This window comes from Pleurodeles waltl, chromosome 9, assembly GCF_031143425.1.
Source record: "Pleurodeles waltl isolate 20211129_DDA chromosome 9, aPleWal1.hap1.20221129, whole genome shotgun sequence".
NCBI lineage: Eukaryota > Metazoa > Chordata > Amphibia > Caudata > Salamandridae > Pleurodeles > Pleurodeles waltl.
In genome coordinates this window covers 432499000-432523042 of record NC_090448.1, presented here as the reverse complement: position 1 = coordinate 432523042, position 24043 = coordinate 432499000, and the positions used below count along the sequence as shown (strand labels likewise).

General features: G+C 46.8%; 1 protein-coding gene across 1 annotated transcript in view; it reads right to left on the bottom strand.

Moving 5' to 3' along the window:
* The window catches only part of LOC138259479 (cytochrome P450 2C5-like), a 798218-nt gene that overhangs the window by 540465 nt on the left and 233710 nt on the right, over positions 1-24043 (bottom strand). The window lies entirely within an intron of this gene.

Genomic DNA, 24043 nt, shown 5'->3' with positions numbered 1-24043 from the left:
GAGAGGAGAGGAGGGTGTCATATCTATGTACATATGACACTCTCCTGCTCTCTCCCTGTGACACAACGCAGACCAGCAACTGGTTACTGCACTGTTTTTGTGTTACGTTTTCCTAGATCTGGGCCTGAGTGTACAATTCTGATGCCCTAATAGTAAATGTTGCAGTCTACTGAATGCCCTCTCAGGCTAAACATTGAGTATTTTATTTTACAATGGATTGAGAAACCCCTGAATTAACAGCAGTGTCTAATTTCTTTTTGATCAGCGACTTGTGACACACTGAGTTGCTGATTATAAGAAAATATGTCAGAACTTGACTTTAAGTTATTATAGTTGATATCACAATGTCTGCAGTCAGAGCCAGAAGCTGAGGTAGAAGGCAGGTCAGCTCACAGACATAATTGAAGCAGCTTTTAAAAGCCCCAACAAAACAAAATAAGCATTTGCAATGCAATGGGTCTCGCGTTTAGACGCGTTAGAGGTATTAGCACTGTAAACTCCTAACAGGACTTTCCTTGACAAATAAACTGATAATGAAAAGTAAAACAGTTTCACATTACGAGCCGATGGCCACCATTAGCATGAAAGAGACATAGAAAAGGAAACAGAAGTTTGCTAGTAGTGAAACTTATCGACAAAAGTGCAATTATCCATGTTACTGGCAAAAGTGCAATTATCCATGAAACAGGGTTGATGTCATGCAAAGCGTTCAACTTCCGCCCAGCGAGATCGCGCAGCTCAGGAAATGAAAAGTAGTCCAGAAACCAGCTGAAAATTCTGAGCCTCGTATGTTTTCAGCAGTTTACCAGTGTGCTCGAGGAGGGCTAAACACTGTAGAAGGCATGACATATGCATGCCTTTCACAAATGGAATCAATCGATTTTTAAAAGGTAAGCCCACGAACTAATGAAAGTGACGGGCGTGACACGGGTGTGGTTAGAAGCCCACATAGAGATTACAACATGGTCTAGAGCGCTTGCGTGCGCTCAACCCCAAAACGTAGTTCTCAAAGTTTGAGCAGCAAAAGGATGCAAGTCATACAATCAACAGAAACATAAAGAAGCTGTATTTCAGGGAAGAGACAAACACAAGAGGAAGGCTTGCCATCAAAGAAGCAGCAAGCCCTTAAATGACAGAGCCAACCAGTGGTAAGCAATTTGTGGGCTACATTATCACTGTAAGTTTACAGCAGGTTTCATAAGTAGGATGCTTGTGCATTCTGGTAGGCCAGACCTACAAAAATACAGCTGCCTGCTTCTAATGGAGGAGCCTCTGACAATTAAGCTATATCATGGGTAGCAACAGTTGAAAGGCATCTTTTGTGTCTGAACTCCATCCACTGAAATTGAATTAAATGAAAGTGAAATTGAGTGCAGTCTGCTCCAAGCTGCACTTCACATACACTGGGGCATCTCAGTGAGGTCATTGTTTCTCCTGAAATTTTTGTCGGGGAGAAGCAAGTGATTACATCATAAACAAGCATTTGCAATGCAATAGGTCTTGCATTTGGGAGAGTTAGAGCTATTAATTGGATTTTTCTTGCCATATAAATTGTTCAACCCTGCCTCATAATTTGGTCCTTTCCTGCCACATAATTCCAGTGGGCCTGCATGTTCCTAAAGTGCTTCAATTTACCTTCTTCTCATCAGAGCTTTTGATGGGATGAAAAAAACTGCACTGTCTCTCAAAGGGGGATGGCTGAGGTAATTAAGGTCATGACTTAAAAACACCTAAGATAAAAATATCTGCTTTTCTTAGTGCGCCACCCAGCTGGTATTTTGTTGCTTCTGTCAATGCTTCAGCTCCAAAATGAGACTGTGAAAGAACTGTAAGGAGTCTCTGAAGTTACATCAAAGGAAGCACAGGGTGGTACTGCTAAAGAGTTACCATTTTTTTTCACTCTGAGGGTGAGAGCAAGCATGATAGGGATCTGTCTCAGCACCTGCTTATTAGAACTGCCAGTGCTGAGCACTGGCTGGACCCGCAAGTCCACTTAAAGCCCAGGCTGTAAGTTATGCAGTGCAGACAGAAATTACTCTGTGGACGTGAGGGTAGCCAGATGAGTTGTCTGTTTCAGGAGCAGCGAGCAGGGCATCCATGTGTGTGTCGTGCTTGGTTTCTGATTACTTAAATACAAATCTTTAAAGAAAGGTGTCACTCAGGATCTTTTGAGTAAGCTATATTGTCAAGAAAGGCATCTCCGTGCACATCTGTTGAGTGTTATAAGTGTTATATATATATATGTTCATATGTTTTCGTTTCACTGAAATGCTTGCCTGACAGGGAAGTGAGTGGGTGGCAATGATGGCACCCGTGAGTTCTGAGATGTGACTGAAGTGGTCGCACTGACTTTTGAGGTGCACACTGACAACGCACAGAGGTTGGGTGTAATTCTGATGCAGCCTGAGGGTTTTGTGATGCTCAGTCATGATGCACAGATATGGGGTGTCGCACTCACAGTGCAGAGATGTAGGCAAACTCCATGTGCAGTTCCCGTATTATTTTACAGATGCGCGCTTGGAACAAGCACTCCCCTCGCTTCTCCAGGGTCCCTTTGTGGTGAAGCCTTTTTTCTGTGTTGTTGCTTCGGATGGTTGCTCTGGTGCCCTTCTGTTGTTCACATTAATATACACTTTAAAACAAGGCTTCAGAAAGGGGGAAGGAATGGTACTGAAAGCAGATGCCGAGTCCTAGGAATCTTGGGGGCTTTAGAACACTGCCCCGACCTCAGAATGAAGGGGTGGGTGGTGGGGGAGGCCACACAAGAGCAGGAAACAAAACAAGATGAAAGCATGCCTGTAGCCACTGAAAATACATTTTCATGTGTGAAGTGCAGAAAAAAAAGAAAAGTTCCTGAGCAGAACATAAAATAGAAACAAGAAAGTTCCAGTTAGGAGTTTACAATGCTAATAGCTCTAACTCGAGCAAATGCGAGACCCGTTGCTCTTAGCTTTGGAAACTCCTAACCGGACTTTTCTTGCCACACAAATGAAAAACAAAATGCAGCGCGATCGCGCTATGTAAACCCTGCGCTGCGTTTTTTTTTATTTTCATTGGTCTGGCAAGAAAAGTCCAGTTAGGAGTTTACAACGCTAATAGCTCTAACTCGAGCAAATGTGAGACCCGTTGTGCCGATCAGCGCACATGGGGACGAAAACAATAAACTGAAGAGCTCAACTCGCAAAAACTCATGGGTCGTGTTTTGTGACCTTTTGAAAATAAGCACGAGAAATTGAATCATGTTTACACAACATAAAAAAACAGTGAGAGGATAGCAAGCTGGCCCTGGAAAAGCCCCCTTCTGTTTTATTATGTTTGCAAAGGGAGCTGGTGGGGAGGAGGGACTGAACAAACAACCAGTGTTGAAGTGAAACAGACAAATGCAAAAAAAAAAGTCCCTTACAGAAGAGATGAACAGAACATAGCATAATTACACAGTACTTTGTTCTGCTCCCAAAGTCAAAAAAGGCAGGACAAAGAGGCAGAACTGACTACTCGCAAGCAAGAACTTTTGAAGGACACCGCAACTAGCAAATGAAAACACTGGAACTCACTCTATGGTATACTTAAAAGTATACAGCAGGCCGAACGCTAACATACGACCTAAAAATAACATTAATAAGTGCCCTGCTTTTCCTTATTCTTGTTTGCAATGTGGAAAAAGAATCCTTTACATTTATAACTATGTAGTTTGCTGGATTGCATTATGTGTTCCGAATACCCATTCTCGTTTGTGATTCTGCACCTTTTAATACTAACTGAAACAACCTCTTTCTTGAAAACTGCTTGTGTACTGTGCGGTTTCTGTAGCATATAATGCATCTATTTTCAAGCCAGCTTTATTAAGGCCATGGTAAAAAGACAATTAAACACAACGCTTTGTTCTTTGTTGTGAAACGGGAAGAAGTCGATCTATTTGTCTGGTAGCTAAATTACACCACGTGGGACCAAGAAATCTGGGCTTAAAACTTACTTCCCCGTTGTGACCACATTGTGTGCTATTGGGCAAGTCATTCTATTTCACTTTACCTCGTCTTACTGAGTATGGAAACTGAGAGCACCTTGAAGTAATTGAGGTCAGACTCTACAGTACACAAAACTTCACGCTTGCATTTGTTGTTTTAATGTGGACTATAATGCTGAGCCACATATAACAACAATACTGGCCATAAATAAAAACACACATGACACAGAGACTTCCAAAGCTTCACTCAAGGCAACATCGCCAGGGCGTGCAGGAAATCCTTGATGTTTTGAAGTTCTTCTGTAGAAATTACTTCCAAAACACATTGTAATAAGGTGAAAGACGGGCAAAAGTTCAAAAGCTTGTTTTGAATGGTAGAGTATCTATTCTGTGAATCCACAAACAGTGATTTTCCTTTCTCTGTGAGGTTGCTGACCTGCCCACCTCAATCATGCAAATTGTTAGCTATTTTCAGACTGCTGTGTCCGCCCGCATCCAGCAGGTGTACAATGTGCTCCCTTGCTTGGCTCTCCTAGATTTCCAGTACAAACAGTGCACTTAAAAAGTAGAATGGCGCCAAAGCTATTGGACTTGTCATTGTTACTGTCCGGGTATTTACAGTTTTTATGTGGTTTCTGATGTTCTGTTATTCCTGCAGTGAAACTGTCTCAGTCAGCGCCTGTGTTTGGTGAGTCGCTGACACCCTAAGTGTAATTGCATCAGCATCATGCATCACTGTGCAGCCGGCAGTAATTGACAGATGCAAGCCTAATGGCAGAACCACAAATCTCTCCTTAATTGGCTGTTGGCAAACACTGCAGCAGGAGGTTCTTGCTGTGCATTGTATGTGCTATTACAGGTGTTAATGAAATGCACGTAAGAGGTTGACCACAAACAATTTGTAAAATGTGACACTAGTGAGAAACCTTCATATGGCAAATATTTGGGGCTCAGGTTGTGGGAGTACCTCAGCAGTGCAAAGCATGCTGTAGTATGTCACACGGGGGGCGGGAACCAAATCAATGATCCAGAACCTTGTGTGTCCATCTTCTTTGTTTTTAATTGGCTAAAGCCTTTTTGGACTGAACTGAATGGTGCAAACAGGCATAAAATGTATTTCATTAGAGTAGGAAATGTGCACTCCTGCAAGTGTAGGAAGAAGGCCGATTGTTACGGCAAATGGGGGGTCACGTGGGGACATGAAAACAGGATTGACGTCTCTAGTTAATTTGATAAATTCCAATGTATTTTTCCAATAAAAGTGTATTGAACATTATTAATGAAATATTGAAATAACATGCCTATGAAATACCTCCAGTTTAAAACGAGTTACAGCTATTACCAGTTCTAAACTTCCAACCTGATTTTTCTTGCCACGTTGAAAGAAAAAAACAGCGCAATCGCGCGGCTACAGTTCACTCGTAATGAAACCTATCGGCAAAAGTGCAATTATGTACGTAACCAGCAAAAGTGCAATTAACTATGTAACAGGGTCAATATTATGCAAAACGCTCGACTTCTGCCAAGGGAGATCGCGCTGCGAAAATAGAGAAAAAGTAGTCCACAAATATGACGGGAAACAGTGAGCCACATAAGTTTACAGTAATTGGTCACTGTGCTCGGGGAGGGCTAACCACCGGACAAGGCATAACGTATGCGTGTCATTCACTAATGAAAGCAAGCAGATTTTAACAGGTAAGCCCACGAACCAATGAAAGACACTGATGTGATGTGGACGGAGCTCCGAGCCCTTTTCTAACTCCTAAAGCGTTTCGTAAGCGATACGCATGTGCAATCGCATGCGACGCAGACTCGACCCTAAAAATTGCGTTTCGTTCTTCTGGTCTATTTTTCTGATTACAGTGAACAACAGGGCCAGCTGACATCTCTAAATGTGGAGGACAGGTGCTCCATCAAGGCGAAAGCGTAATTTACTCTGTAGACCTGACAGTTTAAAGCCTGTCCTCCCACTTTAAATCAGGCCCGAGTTTCTTTTTGTTAGCATCTTTCAAAATATCTTTTTTGTTATGCAAGTACCTTGCAGCTCCATGCAGACTGCTACTTGGTACTTGTGAGACGCTGACTGAACTCAAAGTAGCCCTGGAAACTTTTATCAGACCTGCCCTCAATCTACACGTAGAGAGAAAGTGCAGCAAGAATATCTGACCACTGCCAGGGGAGGATTTTGGTGGTGATGGGGTTCTCCCGCAAAGAAATGTTTGAAACATTTTGCAAACATGGTGTGTTTTGCAACACATTTCAAAGAACCTTGTCCAATCATTGAATGGATAGATGAAAGACTGGAGACAGGGCTGAATGGTTCAATAAAAGAAAAGTTTGATGGTGAGGTGTGGGTGGAGAAATTAGTTCAAGAATAGATAACAACAAACAAAGGCACATATTTATGGTAAAATGACGGAGTGCGATGCTGCACCAAAATTGTCAGTGCGGCACACCCGTCATTTTCACAATGCAGGGATGTGCCATATTTAATTGAATACAGTGCACCTCTGTGTTGTCCCCTGCACTGGTACTAAATTTAGCTGCCATCACCACCGCAGGCATCCTTGCACCATCGTGCAAGGATGTCTGCATTGAAGAATTGATTGTTTATGTGTTGAAAGATGTCTCTTCCTGCACATAAACAATCACTAATGGCGATTTGACACTTCTGTGTGCGCTGCAGAATGTAGCACACACAGAAGTGCCAAAGCTTCATTTTCAAATGATTGTTAATGTGTCAGAAGGGACACTTTTCCGCATGTAAACAATCATGTCTGGCATTTTGCTCTTTCTATGCGTGCTGCAGAATGCTTTGCTTTTCCCGAGAACGATGGTACCCCTGTGTTTTGTGTTTTCTTCACCTCCTAAGACCTCTGTGAACTCTTTGAAAAATTCCTTCATGCACAGCCTGGCCCAAGTCCCCAGCACTCCACCCCGTGATGCTCAACTCGCTGAGGTCTTCTCCGGCAATGTGGGACCTTCTTTTGTTGTGCTGCATCAACTACATTTTGCACCTCCTTTGAACCCAGATCCTGCGGCTTCTGGGGGTGCTGGATGGCATCCTGAGGGCTCTCTAAAGTACTGGGAGCCCCCTCTTCCTCCTCACACAAAGTTGAGGCTCCCAGGTCCCTTCTGGGTCCATCCAGCGCCATTTTGAATAAAAATGCACTTTTGCCGTAGCCAAGGCTTATTGGTACCTTCCAACACGAAATCTTATCTGCAACAATCTTCACGCCGTGGGACATCTTTGGCATCATGCAGGAACCCTCTGACATCTTCCTAGGGTGCATTTCTGCAGTCTTCAACTAACCAGGGAATCATCTTTTGCACCCTCTTCTGGGTTGGCAGGGTCTCCTGTCCTTCCTGGAACTTCTTTTAACTTCTGGACTTGGTCCTCTTCCTTTGCAGGACTTCAGGTCCAATAATCCAGCAGTTGTTCTTTGCTGACTTGGTTGCCTGCTGCAAAATCCCAAACATGAGGTGTAGTGTGTCCTAAGGAAACTTGCAGTTATTTACTCCTGCTTTTCTGGGCTCTGGGGTGGGGTAATTTACTTACCTTTACTGTATTCTTACTCTCCCAGCGATTCTGCACACACTACACTTGTCTAGGGGGGAATTCGTGATTCACATTCCACTTTTTTAGCATATGGTTTGTGTTGCCCCTAGACCTATTTTCTCCCATTGCATTCTATAGGTTTTCCTACTTTTTGCATTGTTCTGTGACTATTTACTTGTCTAATGTTGGTGTCTAGTGTATATATTGTGTATAATACTTACCTCCAGAAGGAGTATTGTCTCTAAGATATTTTTGGTACTGTGTCACCCAAATAAATATCTTTATTTTTGGTAACACTGATTATTGTCTTTACTAGTGTATAAGTACTGTGTAACTATAAGTGGTATTACATGAGCTTTGCATGTCTCCTAATTCAGCCTAAGCTGCTCTGCTATAGCTACCTCTATCAGCCTAAGTTGCTAGAACACTACTACATTCACTAACAAGGGATAACTGGACCTGGTGTAAGGTGTTAGTACCCAAGGTACCCACTACAAACCAGGCCAGCCTCCTACAGTTGTCTGATGCTTTACGATGTGTTGGACATGGGCCACCACATATTTTGCTGCCATAACACATATACAACATTCTTGTACAGCCCATGTAACACATCAAGTTAATCATTGTGCACTCAAGGCCTACAATGTAAAAACCTATGCAAATTAGTCATGCGTAAAAAATTATGACGCAAACAGATAAACTACACATTGCAGCATTTGTAAATTGACGCCTTGGCTCTGAGCGGCAATTACACTTACACATGCCTCTGAACGCCTTATGGTGTATAATCCACTCATGACCGTTATGCGTCACAATTGTTCACGCATATGCATATACCATACATTAGACCTAAGCTAAAAGAGGCCTTTTTACGCTAATGGTGAGAAAAAGGCGCATGATCGTCATGCGTCAAAAAAATTACGGATGACTGGAAATGTGACGCGCACACCCAGGAAGTGATATAACAGGACATCCTGCCTCCAAATATGGTACAGTGAGTTCACTTTCACTTCACAGTCTTATTGTCTGTGACTGAGTGAGGGTATGTGGATTTGGTGTTTAGGTGGATTAGTGTATTTCAGAGTGTTTCTTGTGCTGTGTCTGGTAGGTGTGATCATTAGTTGTCTTAAAACTTGCCTTTTGTAGTGTCATTGTACAGTTTTTGTCTCTGTATTGTGGGGTGTCTGCCTGGGGTAGAATAGTTGTTGAGGTTGAGGTAGTAGGGTTAGGGGTTTGGTTTACTTTTATTTTTTTGTTTCAGCTGAACTGCATTTGCAGTATGTCTGGGAAGGGGAGGATGCCACAGATGTCTGCCGATGAACTGGGGGGTTCATCTAGCTGGTATAGCACTACCTCTCTTTGATGTGGCAACTTCGTGGCTGGGTAATCCTAGGCTACTCCACAGAGGGTCGGCGGCTGCAGTGGAGCAAGGTCCTCCACCACCTCACAAGGATCGTCGGCAGTGGCAGGAATGAGTGCTCTGGGTGTCACAATGGGACAGCCACTGCAAAAACCATTGCACGCCCCTCAGATGCAATGCACAGTGTCAAGCAGACCCATATGGTCAAGGAGGTGTAGAGATAACAGACACCTGCATGACAATGCCATGTATTAATGGTGCACTGAGAAGCACCACAGGAGTATCAGGGACAATGATGATTTGTAGTTGTGTGGGTCTACTTTATCTGAGACTATGTGTGGATGACTGATCGCAGATGTTTGTTAGTTGCTCAGCTCTACCATTAGGATGACGTCCTCACTCAGCCTAACAAGTTAACAGTGTATAATGCCACCCATTTACTACAATGTCCGAATTACACTTAACAATATTTTCCATCCATGTCTTACAGGTGGAGACCAGCACCCTACACTGTGGGAGAGGTTGCATGATTGTAAGACACTGGTGCATCCAGCAAGTGTCATCTTTTACATCATGTGTGCTAATTCAGGGTTTGGTGTGAGTCAGTCTGAAGTTTGGAATGCTATAAAAGATGGTTTTGCCTGACCAATGATCTGATATCATTGGAGAATGGATAGTGACGTCATCTATGTTGGAATGTTGTGCAATGAAACTTGCTTGCATGTAGTTCAAGATGCAACGTATGCTGGCATGGAATTTTGTGTATTGGGAATTATTATGGCTGGCCAGTTAGTTATTGGTGTCTATCATGATAGTTCTCAGTGCTGCTGTCTATGTACATAGCATACCTGTTTACAACCACTTTGTCACAGCACCATTGTCAGCACAGTGTGCCACACATAGCTTACACTTACTGACAAGACGGTACAGATGTGGGTGACATCTGCAGAGCTCTCTAGGGAGCTTATGTAGGAGACACATACACCACAGGTGCCTCAGTACCCTTTAGATATAACGAGTCTGTAGTATTGCAAGGAGACATATTGTGCTGTTCAACAATCAGTAGTGTATACATTTAGTAGACAACTAACCTCCAGATGGTTGTATGAAAAGTCTACGATTCTTTCTACACCAGATCTCAAGCAGTTTTCACAACATGGTTCTTCCACCATGATGTTTGTGTGTGATGTGAGTCACATCACAAATGTATATGATGTGAATGCTGTGTGGGTACCTGGTACTTTGATAATGTCTGACATGAATGTGCAAATGATGTACAATGTTTCTGGATACTGTTGCAGCACCCACTACAGTGCCAAACTCACAGTGGGCCTGAGGGAACCCACATAGCCACGTGTGTGCCATTTAACACATGTATCACTACATAGCACAGGGTAGGGGGCTTCAGTTCTGGAATGTGTTGACAACTCTGATGTGCAGCTCAGGCTTAAAGCCAAACTTTCTGGGGAGTTACATTCAGTTGTACATGTGGGCACATCATGGGCAATGGCGTGTCCCCTTGTTACGTATGCTCAGGTCAGGTCATACAACAAGACACATTAATGTTGATGAACCAAACCTCAGAATAGCAGGTGGAAAGTTCCGTGACCCCCTATCATATTGCCCACACCTTGCCTCTATGATGACTGGGCAAGCATTGATGTTTCACTAGGTGTGTTGAGGTGACGGATGCATGCACAGCCCCCCTTATATACAGGGACACAGGAAGACACTAATGTTGATTATGGACAATTTTGTCCACTCAGCTCTGGGCCCTGTTGTTACAAGTAGATTTCCGTCATCCCAGTGACATGTACATGATACTGATGATGGCTGGTACGAAATAGTCATAGATGAGGAGTATGTCATTTTTGAGGAATGTGTGTTGGACTGATTGTGTTATCTGCTGTTGCAGTGTGCATTATATGTCTGTGCAACCTCCATACAATGCTGATAGCGATGCTTGCTTCTCCTCATGTTTCAGCAGCCAATATGACTGAAGCACAGAGGCGAGACTTCCATAAGAGGGCCGTACGATACCGCCACATAATGGGGGTTGATAATGTCTACTGCCGAGTGGGCAAAAAGCATCAGCGGAATGGTGTGCTTTTGCCCATGGGGGACCTCTGACACAGCCACAAAAGGACACTGGAGACAAGGAATCAGGGGTGCAGGGGGCCACAGCTGGCCCACAGCCCTCAACATCAGCTGTACCAGTGATCACACAGCCACCACTAGAGACACCTGCAGCAGTAGTCCCTAATCAATTTGAGCAGAACCTGAGGAGGTACATTGGCCAGAGTTTGGCCAGAGTGATCAAACTAGAGGAGGATGCCGCAAGTTATTGCGATACATCAAGAAAAAGTTTTCAAAAAAAGTGAAGTAAACTATTAAAGTGTCGTACAACACCCCAGTTCATTTCCCTCCCTTTTACTGTTTTGTATAGTTTTATATGGGGTTTTAGATGTGTAGTCTTAGGTTAGTGTAGGATAGGCATAGGTTAGGTTAAGTATAGTGGGGGTAGTTTTTTTCTACATTTTGGTATTGTTGGGGGTTAGGTGGAGGTTATATTGGGGAATTTGTATTTTTATATATATATATATATATATATATATATATATATATATATATATATATATATATATATATATATATATATATATATACATATGTTATATATATATATTTCTTTAGGCCATAGGTTAAGTTAGTACATGTGTATTCATAGTTTGTGTTCCCCTACTTGTATCTTGTCTCTAAAGTGGGGTGGGGGGCCAATGTTTAGTGTGTGGTGTTACATTTGTAAGACAAGTTTAGAATAGGTTAGATAGATGTAGGTTTAATTTAAGGATAGTTAGTAAAGGTTAGTTTACATTAGGGTAGGATTTAGGTTTTCATTTGCTTGATGGTTTTAAAATTAAATACTGTTCATCTTAGCCTAATTAGTTTTGTAATTGATTGGGTCTAGGGCTTGTCATGAGTGCAGTGGCCAAGTTGGGGGAATGGCCTAGGGCATGCTTACTGTCTTGATTTCCCAGGATTCCCAAATGCAACCCCATGACCAAGGAGCTGTCAGAATTGCAGCTACATACTGTCTACTAGTGCATACATTTGCCAATCTGTGATCCAGCCATTCACAATGTGTATGTAATCTTTATCTTGGAGAGGTAAACATGATACTTCACCTGTAATTGGTGGGGTCCTGCTAATTCAATGTTGGTAAGTGTGGTACATCTGACAACTCCCAATTTTTGAACTGTATTCTGTATCACTGACAAGTGGCCATCACTGATTAGGTTAGCTTTTCCTGTTCCACACAAACCAGTTGTACTGGTGCTCCCATCTGAGTTAATTATAATTGATCGGGTAATGAGCCATATGTGCTGTATATCTACTTCAAAGCATTTAGTAAACACAGTTAATTGGTTGTTGCCCACGACACCCTCATTCAGCTTCCTCTTGTTTGGATCCTAGTGTGGGGCTTAGTTTCTTACAGTCTGTAAAGAAATGGCTCCCTGTTGCAGTTACCCCCCACTTTTTGCCTGATACTGATGCTGACTTGACTGAGAAGTGTGCTGGGACCCTGCTAACCAGGCCCCAGCACCAGTGTTCTTTCACCTAAAATGTACCATTGATTCCACAATTGGCACACCCTGGCATCCAGATAAGTCCCTTGTAACTGGTACCTCTGGTACCAAGGGCCCTGATGCCAGGGAAGGTCTCTAAGGGCTGCAGCATGTATTATGCCACCCTAGAGACCCCTCACCCAGCACAGACACACTGCTTACCAGCTTGTGTGTGCTAGTGAGAACAAAATGAGTAAGTCGACATGGCACTCCCCTCAGGGTGCCATGCCAGCCTCTCACTGCCTATGCAGTATAGGTAAGACACCCCTCTAGCAGGCCTTACAGCCCTAAGGCAGGGTGCACTATACCATAGGTGAGGGTACCAGTGCATGAGCACTGTGCCCCTACAGTGTCTAAGCAAAACCTTAGACATTGTAAGTGCAGGGTAGCCATAAGAGTATATGGTCTGGGAGTCTGTTTTACACGAACTCCACAGCACCATAATGGCTACACTGAAAACTGGGAAGTTTGGTATCAAACTTCTCAGCACAATAAATGCACACTGATGCACACTGATGCCAGTGTACATTTTATTGCAAAATACACCCCAGAGGGCACCTTAGTGGTGCCCCCTGAAACTTAACCGACTGTCTGCTGCTGGCCTCATGGGGAGAGTGCCTTTGTCACTCTGAGGCCAGTAACAAAGCCTGCACTGGGTGGAGATGCTAACACCTCCCCCAGGCAGGAGCTGTAACACCTGGCGGTGAGCCTCAAAGGCTCACCCCTTTGTCACAGCACCGCAGGACACTCCAGCTAGTGGAGTTGCCCGCCCCCTCCGGCCCCGGCCCCCACTTTTGGCGGCAAGGCCGGAGAAAATAATGAGAATAACAAGGAGGAGTCACTGGCCAGTCAGGACAGCCCCTAAGGTGTCCTGAGCTAAGGTGACTCTAACTTTTAGAAATCCTCCATCTTGCAGATGGAGGATTCCCCCAATAGGGTTAGGATTGTGACCCCCTCCCCTTGGGAGGAGGCACAAAGAGGGTGTACCCACCCTCAGGGCCAGTAGCCATTGGCTACTAACCCCCCAGACCTAAACACGCCCTTAAATTTAGTATTTAAGGGCTACCCTGAACCCTAGAAAATCAGATTCCTGCAACAACAACAAGAAGGACTGCCTAGCTGAAAACCCCTGCAGAGGAAGACCAGAAGACAACAACTGCCTTGGCTCCAGAAACTCACCGGCCTGTCTCCTGCCTTCCAAAGAACTCTGCTCCAGCGACGCCTTCCAAAGGGACCAGCGACCTCTGAATCCTCTGAGGACTGCCCTGCTTCGACGACGACAAGAAACTCCCGAGGACAGCGGACCTGCTCCAAAAAGACTGCAACTTTATCCAAAGGAGCAGCTTTAAAAAACCCTGCACTCTCCCCGCAAGAAGCGTGAGACTTGCAACACTGCACCCGGCGACCCCGACTCGGCTGGTGGAGAACCAACACCTCAGGGAGGACCCCCGGACTACTCTACGACTGTGAGTACCAAAACCTGTCCCCCCTGAGCCCCCACAGCGCCGCCTGCAGAGGGAATCCCGAGGCTTCCCCTGACCGCGACTCTCTGAAACCTAAGACCCGACGCCTGGAAAAGACCCTGCACCCGCAGCCCCCAGGACCTGAAGGGCCGGACTTTCACTGCAGAAGTGACCCCCAGGAGTCCCTCTCCCTTGCCCAAGTGGAGGTTTCCCCGAGGAAGCCCCCCCTTGCCTGCCTGCAGCGCTGAAGAGATCCCTTGATCTCTCATTGACTTTCATTGCGAACCCGACGCTTGTTCTAACACTGCACCTGGCCGCCCCCGCGCCGCTGAGGGTGAAATTTCTGTGTGGGCTTGTGTCCCCCCCGGTGCCCTACAAAACCCCCCTGGTCTGCCCTCCGAAGACGCGGGTACTTACCTGCTGGCAGACTGGAACCGGGGCACCCCCTTCTCTCCATTGAAGCCTATGCGTTTTGGGCACCACTTTGAACTCTGCACCTGACCGGCCCTGAGCTGCTGGTGTGGTAACTTTGGGGTTGCTCTGAACCCCCAACGGTGGGCTACCTTGGACCAAGAACTGAACCCTGTAAGTGTCGTACTTACCTGGTAAAACTAACAAAAACTTACCTCCCCCAGGAACTGGGAAAATTGCAGTGTCCACTTTTAAAATAGCTATTTGTGAATAACTTGAAAAGTATACATGCAATTGAAATGATTCAAAGTTCCTAATGTACTTACCTGCAATACCTTTCAAACAAGATATTACATGTTAAATTTGAACCTGTGGTTCTTAAAATAAACTAAGAAAATATATTTTTCTATACAAAACCTATTGGCTGGATTTGTCTCTGAGTGTGTGTACCTCATTTATTGTCTATGTGTATGTACAACAAATGCTTAACACTACTCCTTGGATAAGCCTACTGCTCGACCACACTACCACAAAATAGAGCATTAGTATTATCTCTTTTTACCACTATTTTACCTCTAAGGGGAACCCTTGGACTCTGTGCATGCTATTCCTTACTTTGAAATAGCACATACAGAGCCAACTTCCTACATTGGTGGATCAGCGGTGGGGTACAAGACTTTGCATTTGCTGGACTACTCAGCCAATACCTGATCACACGACAAATTCCAAAATTGTCATTAGAAATTGATTTTTGCAATTTGAAACGTTTTCTAAATTCTTTAAAGTCCTGCTAGGGCCTTGTGTTAGTCCCTGTTAGCATTTCTTTTAGAGTTTAAAAGTTTGTTAAAAGTTTGAATTAGATTCTAGAACCAGTTTTAGTTTCTTAAAAAGTATTCCAACTTTTAGAAGCATAATGTCTAGTGCAGAGATGAATGTGGTGGAACTCGACACCACACCTTACCTCCATCTTAAGATGAGGGAGCTAAGGTCACTCTGTAAAATAAAGAAAATAGTAATGGGCCACAGACCTTCCAAACTACAGCTCCAGGAGCTGTTGGCAGAGTTTGAAAAGGCCAACCCCTCTGAGGATGGCAACACAGAGGATGAAGATAGTGACTTGGAGGAAAATTCCCCCCTACCAGTCCTACTTAGGGAGAACAGGGCTTCTCAAGCCCTGACTCCACAAATAATAGTCAGAGATGCTGGTTCCCTCACAGGAGGGACCAACATCTCTGAAATCACTGAGGATAACTCCAGTGAAGAGGACATCCAGTTAGCCAGGATGGCCAAAAGATTGGCTTTGGAAAGACAGATCCTAGCCATAGAAAGGGAAAGAAAAGAGATGGGCCTAGGACCCATCAATGGTGGCAGCAACATAAATAGGGTCAGAGATTCTCCTGACATGTTGAAAATCCCAAAAGGGATTGTAACAAAATATGAAGATGGTGATGACATCACCAAATGGTTCACAGCTTTTGAGAGGGCTTGTGTAACCAGAAAAGTGAACAGATCTCACTGGGGTGCTCTCCTTTGGGAAATGTTCACAGGAAAGTGTAGGGATAGACTCCTCACACTCTCTGGAAAAGATGCAGAATCTTATGACCTCATGAAGGGTACCCTGATTGAGGGCTTTGGATTCTCCACTGAGGAGTATAGAATTAGATTCAGGGGGGCTCAAAAATCCTCGAGCCAGACCTGGGTTGATTATGTTGACTACTCAGTGAAAACACTGGATGGTTGGGTAACTGGAAATGAAGTGTATGACTATGTTGGGCTTTATAATTTGTTTATGAAAGAACACATTTTAAGTAACTGCTTCAATGAAAAGTTGCATCAGTATCTGGTAGACCTAGGTCCAATTTCTCCCCAAGAATTGGGAAAGAAGGCAGACCACTGGGTCAAGACTAGGGTAACCAAAACTTCCACTGGGGGTGACCAAAAGAAAGGGGTTACAAAGCCTCCCCAGGAGAAAGTGGGTGACACTAGAAACAAAGAAAAAGAGTCCCCTGTAGGCCCCCAAAAACCAGACCAGGTGGGTGGGCCCAGAGACACAACCCAAAACAAAGGTGGGTACCAGGGTAAGAGCTGGGATGCCACTAAGGCATGGTGCCATAACTGTAAACAGACAGGGCACCACACCAAGGACATTTCTTGTCCCAAAAACAAACCCCCTAGCAAAATCCCAGGGGTGACCAGTGTAGCCATTGGGGATGACTCCTCAGATGAGGAGGTCTTCATAGCCTTCAACTGGAAAAAGGGCCCAACAGGTGAGTTGGAGATTCCAGAGGGAAGTAGACACTTCCACCACCTACAGGTGAATGGAATCCCAGCCACTGCCCTGAGAGACACTTGTGCCAGTCACACTATTGTGCATGACAGGCTGGTGTTCTCAAACCAGTACCTCCCAGGTGAGATGGCCAGAGTAAGAGTTAGTCCAGACAGGGTCACTAATAGGCCTGTGGCTTTTGTGCCCATAGAAGTGGGTGGAACTTTTAGCTGGAGAAGGGTGGTAGTCAGTACAGACCTCCCCCTTGATTGTCTCCTTGGAAATGACTACCCAGAGGTTAGTCAGAGCCTAAGAGAAGAACTGGTCCAGGGCCAGTCCTCTCCCAAGGATTCTGGAGTGCCTGCCTCTGCAGTAAATGCAAGTAGGCCCCAGAAGAAAAAGAAAAGGAAACAGAGTAGGAAAGGTGGACAACCTTTAGCCAAGGTTCCAGCAAGCCAAGGAGATTCTGCTCCAGTAGAGGAAAACTCCAAAAGTGGCTCTGATAAAGTTCAACCTGACCCACAAGAAGTCCTGGCTAGTCAGGCAACTGTTAAGCCTGAGTGGGTGGCTCCTCAGCTAACAGAAGAAAGAGTGGAAGAAGGGTGTTTACTACAAGATGTGGTAACCTCCCACTCTAATACAGCAGACAGGCACCCTGAACCCAAAGAAGCCTGTAACTTAGCCCCTTCCCTTGTAGGTGAAGAGCTAAAGGTGTGGTTCTGGGCACTGACAGCTGTCAGTGGCCTCTGCTGGGTGTTAGCCTTTATGGCTGCACTATCCTTGGCATGGTGGTCTGACCCCATGCCAAATAGCAAGTTAGGCCCCCTGACCCTGTTGGTCATGGTGGGGTTACTCCAGCTCTGGGTAACCTCTTTGGGTAAGCTAGGGGTGTCCCTGGCTAAGATAAGATTAGCAGAGGTGGATACCTCTAACCCCAAAATAGAGAGAATGGGTGAAGACATAAAAAGCACAGACAAGAGGCAGTTCAGATTAGGTCCTATCACTGTGGAAGTGGGTCAGTTCCTCAGAGGGAATGACCTGAACAGGAGGATGTAAGGCAGAGTAGGCCCTGCAACAACCCAGCCTATTTCCTCTACTCTTCCTCGCCTGACAGACTAGGAAGACTCTCCCAGCCTTGGCTGAGTCTCCTGGCCTGTGGGCTGGGGGGGGCTTGTGTAAAGAAATGGCTCCCTGTTGCAGTTAACCCCCACTTTTTGCCTGATACTGATGCTGACTTGACTGAGAAGTGTGCTGGGACCCTGCTAACCAGGCCCCAGCACCAGTGTTCTTTCACCTAAAATGTACCATTGATTCCACAATTGGCACACCCTGGCATCCAGATAAGTCCCTTGTAACTGGTACCTCTGGTACCAAGGGCCCTGATGCCAGGGAAGGTCTCTAAGGGCTGCAGCATGTATTATGCCACCCTAGAGACCCCTCACCCAGCACAGACACACTGCTTACCAGCTTGTGTGTGCTAGTGAGAACAAAATGAGTAAGTCGACATGGCACTCCCCTCAGGGTGCCATGCCAGCCTCTCACTGCCTATGCAGTATAGGTAAGACACCCCTCTAGCAGGCCTTACAGCCCTAAGGCAGGGTGCACTATACCATAGGTGAGGGTACCAGTGCATGAGCACTGTGCCCCTACAGTGTCTAAGCAAAACCTTAGACATTGTAAGTGCAGGGTAGCCATAAGAGTATATGGTCTGGGAGTCTGTTTTACACGAACTCCACAGCACCATAATGGCTACACTGAAAACTGGGAAGTTTGGTATCAAACTTCTCAGCACAATAAATGCACACTGATGCCAGTGTACATTTTATTGCAAAATACACCCCAGAGGGCACCTTAGTGGTGCCCCCTGAAACTTAACCGACTGTCTGTGTAGGCTGACTAGTTCCAGCAGCCTGCCACACTAGAGACATGTTGCTGGCCTCAGGGGGGAGAGTGCCTTTGTCACTCTGAGGCCAGTAACAAAGCCTGCACTTGGTGGAGATGCTAACACCTCCCCCAGGCAGGAGCTGTAACACCTGGCGGTGAGCCTCAAAGGCTCACCCCTTTGTCACAGCACCGCAGGACACTCCAGCTAGTGGAGTTGCCCGCCCCCTCCGGCCCCGGCCCCCACTTTTGGCGGCAAGGCCGGAGAAAATAATGAGAATAACAAGGAGTCGTCACTGGCCAGTCAGGACAGCCCCTAAGGTGTCCTGAGCTGAGGTGACTCTAACTTTTAGAAATCCTCCATCTTGCAGATGGAGGATTCCCCCAATAGGGTTAGGATTGTGACCCCCTCCCCTTGGGAGGAGGCACAAAGAGGGTGTACCCACCCTCAGGGCTAGTAGCCATTGGCTACTAACCCCCCAGACCTAAACACGCCCTTAAATTTAGTATTTAAGGGCTACCCTGAACCCTAGAAAATCAGATTCCTGCAACAACAAGAAGAAGGACTGCCTAGCTGAAAACCCCTGCAGAGGAAGACCAGAAGACAACAACTGCCTTGGCTTCAGAAACTCACCGGCCTGTCTCCTGCCTTCCAAAGAACTCTGCTCCAGCGACGCCTTCCAAAGGGACCAGCGACCTCTGAATCCTCTGAGGACTGCCCTGCTTCGACGATGACAAGAAACTCCCGAGGACAGCGGACCTGCTCCAAAAAGACTGCAACTTTATCCAAAGGAGCAGCTTTAAAAAACCCTGCACTCTCCCCGCAAGAAGCGTGAGACTTGCAACACTGCACCCGGCGACCCCGACTCGGCTGGTGGAGAACCAACACCTCAGGGAGGACCCCCGGACTACTCTACGACTGTGAGTACCAAAACCTGTCCCCCCTGAGCCCCCACAGCGCCGCCTGCAGAGGGAATCCCGAGGCTTCCCCTGACCGCGACTCTCTGAAACCTAAGTCCCGACGCCTGGAAAAGACCCTGCACCCGCAGCCCCCAGGACCTGAAGGACCGGACTTTCACTGCAGAAGTGACCCCCAGGAGTCCCTCTCCCTTGCCCAAGTGGAGGTTTCCCCGAGGAAGCCCCCCCTTGCCTACCTGCAGCGCTGAAGAGATCCCTTGATCTCTCATTGACTTTCATTGCGAACCCGACGCTTGTTCTAACACTGCACCCGGCCGCCCCCGCGCCGCTGAGGGTGAAATTTCTGTGTGGGCTTGTGTCCCCCCCGGTGCCCTACAAAACCCCCCTGGTCTGCCCTCCGAAGAAGCGGGTACTTACCTGCTGGCAGACTGGAACCGGGGCACCCCCTTCTCTCCATTGAAGCCTATGCGTTTTGGGCACCACTTTGAACTCTGCACCTGACCGGCCCTGAGCTGCTGGTGTGGTAACTTTGGGGTTGCTCTGAACCCCCAACGGTGGGCTACCTTGGACCAAGAACTGAACCCTGTAAGTGTCGTACTTACCTGGTAAAACTAACAAAAACTTACCTCCCCCAGGAACTGTGAAAATTGCACTGTGTCCACTTTTAAAATAGCTATTTGTGAATAACTTGAAAAGTATACATGCAATTGAAATGATTCAAAGTTCCTAATGTACTTACCTGCAATATCTTTCAAACAAGATATTACATGTTAAATTTGAACCTGTGGTTCTTAAAATAAACTAAGAAAAGATATTTTTCTATACAAAACCTATTGGCTGGATTTGTCTCTGAGTGTGTGTACCTCATTTATTGTCTATGTGTATGTACAACAAATGCTTAACACTACTCCTTGGATAAGCCTACTGCTCGACCACACTACCACAAAATAGAGCATTAGTATTATCTCTTTTTACCACTATTTTACCTCTAAGGGGAACCCTTGGACTCTGTGCATGCTATTCCTTACTTTGAAATAGCACATACAGAGCCAACTTCCTACACAGTCATCCACTCATGTACTGATATTTTGTACACTTTGACATAGATTGACACAATGCAAACTTTTAGTAGATGGATCACAGTAAACGTAGAAATGCTACATGTGTACAAGATGCTTTATTTACAGGTGCAATTGTTATTGTGATTTCTATACAATATCCATTTCATAGATCCCATGAGTAATGTTTGCCATATGTAGCACAATCGGAGTCCAGGGTTAAGGTACATGTCATGAGACATGGTAGGAGTAGTGTTCATTAGTGAGGAGTGCCTAACATTGCCTTTTTGTATGGTAGAGACAATAGCAGCACATAGCAGACATTTCTACAGTGGTTAGGTGAAGACGGCACATTTCATACTGTCACAACACTGGCATGATCTTAAGCCCAGAACTAAGGAGAAACTGGCCATGTGGAACAGACTGGTGCTACCGGGTGCTTTGAATTGGTAATGTAATTTGTTCTACATCTTCATCCTCTGATGTGAGTGGTGCCTCCTGTGCCATGGCTGATGCAGTTGTAGAGGTAGAGGGGGCCACACACACTTCAGGGGATAGAGATGTGGAGTCAAAGGACTGAGAAGCTGCCATTTGTGGCAACACATAAGGCATCACTGCTGCAAGGAGGATCTGCTGATTTTTCAAGACCGCAACAACATCACGGTGGCAGGCAGCTATGTTCTCCCTGAGGGAGGCCACTTCCCACTGTGTGGAGTCCAGAGTATTCTGCATGCTGCTGACATTTTAGGATGGCATTTGTCATAGGCTCTCCTTCAAGACAACAGCTATGTCTGCCAGAGATTGCTGGACTCCACATAGCGGGCAGTGGGTGCCTCTGATGGCAGCTGAGTTGTCCTTATTTGGACCGAGGCATGTCTACACTCCCTCTAGGCTGCCTGCCATGGTCTCCACTCCTCCCGAACCTGCTTTTCCAACTCCAACTAGACTCCTACCACTATCCTCCTAAAGCTGATTCCTGGGTCCTCGGAGTCCAGGACTGTGTGAGTACTGGCTGGTGGTGTGTGTTAGTAGCTGGGTGGTTCCTGTGGAGACCCCGCAAATCTGTGCATCATCCCTGCAACTGGAGGTGGTGCATGGAGTGGTTCTAGGACAGATAGTGTAAAATCAATATTGTATTGCATCGGCTACAGACATGGGACATAATGTATTTGCCACTGAAGGTTCACTGACATGTCACTGACCCAAAGTTATGGTTGTACTTATATGTAGCATTGTCCCTCACACATGGGTCAAGCCCACTACTAATGGAATATGAGGGAATGCAATGCTGCGCTCAGAGTGGCAGCGCCCCGCAGCATAAATTGCACAACGCAGGGATGCGCTGTATTCATTTGCATATGGCACTCCCCTGTGTTGTCCCCTGCGCTGACACTACATCGTGCAAGGACGTCACCGTTTAAAGGTTTGTTTGTTTATGTGTAGGAAGGTGTCTGTTCCTGCACATACAAAATCACTCATGGCAATATGGCTTCTCTATGTGTGGTGCAGAATGCAGAACACATAGAAACGTATAAACAAGGGGAAATACATGTATGCCTCCTCGTTAGGCCTTGATGACACCACCCTTGGGATGGCCTTAGATTTTTGCACTGCCACATGTTCACTATTCTCATGTATATGGTGCATCCCTGCCTTTTTTAATACAACGGTGCGTGATGCTACCTAATTTTGCACAGCAGCACACACCATAATTTTCTGTTTGATCTAGCCCTCTAACTTGTCAAATGGTGAGATTGCAGCCACTTGTTCAGCTTCACACATGATGTTGACATACAAGCACAATATGTTGTATGCCTTTATTCCGTGGCCATTCTCATGTGAAGCATATGGTTGTGTCAGAGCGTGTTGTGGGTTCAGCCTGCATGGGTGGTGTTCCTGTTTCAGGTCCTGAGCTCGCCCCCCACGACCGCAGCACCAACCTGCTGCCTCCTGCCTCTGTCCCCTGACCACGCTGCTGTTTGCGTGTTCGAGGCCCTCCTCCACCCGCAGGCATCCTCCTGCGCCTCATCCCTGGGGTCTAGTGGGCTCTGACTAGCTTCGCTTGACCCGTGTGCCGCTTCCGCCGTCCCGTAAGTGTTTTTTCAGTTTTCTCGCTTTTTCAGCGCCTCGCCGCCGGCGCTTCTGCCCCCTTTGGGCCCCCCTGATTGCCGTCTCCCCGATCGTAAATTGTGCCATACTGTTTTTCTGTTTGTGTGATTTTTCTTATTGTATCTGCTCGTATTTTGCTCGTTTTTCAGTGTTTCTGCCCCTTGTGCGCTCCTCGTTCCCTGCCGCTGCCTCCCTGCGGCCCCGCCCCTCTCGCGCCCCCATTTGCCGCTCCCTCCCGCCTCCCGCCTCCCAGCTGCTCCTCCCTCCCCCCTCCCTTCTTAATGGCTGGCGCTGCGCGTCGCGAGTGAGCGACCTCTGACCTGTTTCAGGTCCTGAGCTCGCCCCCCACGACCGCAGCACCAACCTTCTGCCTCCTGCCTCTGTCCCCTGACCACGCTGCTGTTTGCGTGTTCGAGGCCCTCCTCCACCCGCAGGCATCCTCCTGCGCCTCATCCCTGGGGTCTAGTGGGCTCTGACTAGCTTCGCTTGACCCGTGTGCCGCTTCCGCCGTCCCGTAAGTGTTTTTTCAGTTTTCTCGCTTTTTCAGCGCCTCGCCGCCGGCGCTTCTGCCCCCTTTGTGCCCCCCTGATTGCCGTCTCCCCGATCGTAAATTGTGCCATACTGTTTTTCTGTTTGTGTGATTTTTCTTATTGTATCTGCTCGTATTTTGCTCGTTTTTCAGTGTTTCTGACCCTTGTGCGCTCCTCGTTCCCTGCCGCTGCCTCCCTGCGGCCCCGCCCCCCTCGCGCCCCCATTTGCCGCTCCCTCCCACCTCCCGCCTCCCAGCTGCTCCTCCCTCCCCTCTCCCTTCTTAATGGCTGGCGCTGCGCGTCGCGAGTGAGCGACCTCTGACCTTTTTCAGGTCCTGAGCTCGCCCCCCACGACCGCAGCACCAACCTGCTGCCTCCTGCCTCTGTCCCCTGACCACGCTGCTGTTTGCGTGTTCGAGGCCCTCCTCCACCCGCAGGCATCCTCCTGCGCCTCATCCCTGGGGTCTAGTGGGCTCTGACTAGCTTCGCTTGACCCGTGTGCCGCTTCCGCCGTCCCGTAAGTGTTTTTTCAGTTTTCTCGCTTTTTCAGCGCCTCGCCGCCGGCGCTTCTGCCCCCTTTGTGCCCCCCTGATTGCCGTCTCCCCGATCGTAAATTGTGCCATACTGTTTTTCTGTTTGTGTGATTTTTCTTATTGTATCTGCTCGTATTTTGCTCGTTTTTCAGTGTTTCTGCCCCTTGTGCGCTCCTCGTTCCTTGCCGCTGCCTCCCTGCGGCCCCGCCTCCCTCGCGCCCCCATTTGCCGCTCCCTCCCGCCTCCCGCCTCCCAGCTGCTCCTCCCTCCCCCCTCCCTTCTTAATGGCTGGCGCTGCGCGTCACGAGTGAGCGACCTCTGACCTGTTTCAGGTCCTGAGCTCGCCTCCCACGACCGCAGCACCA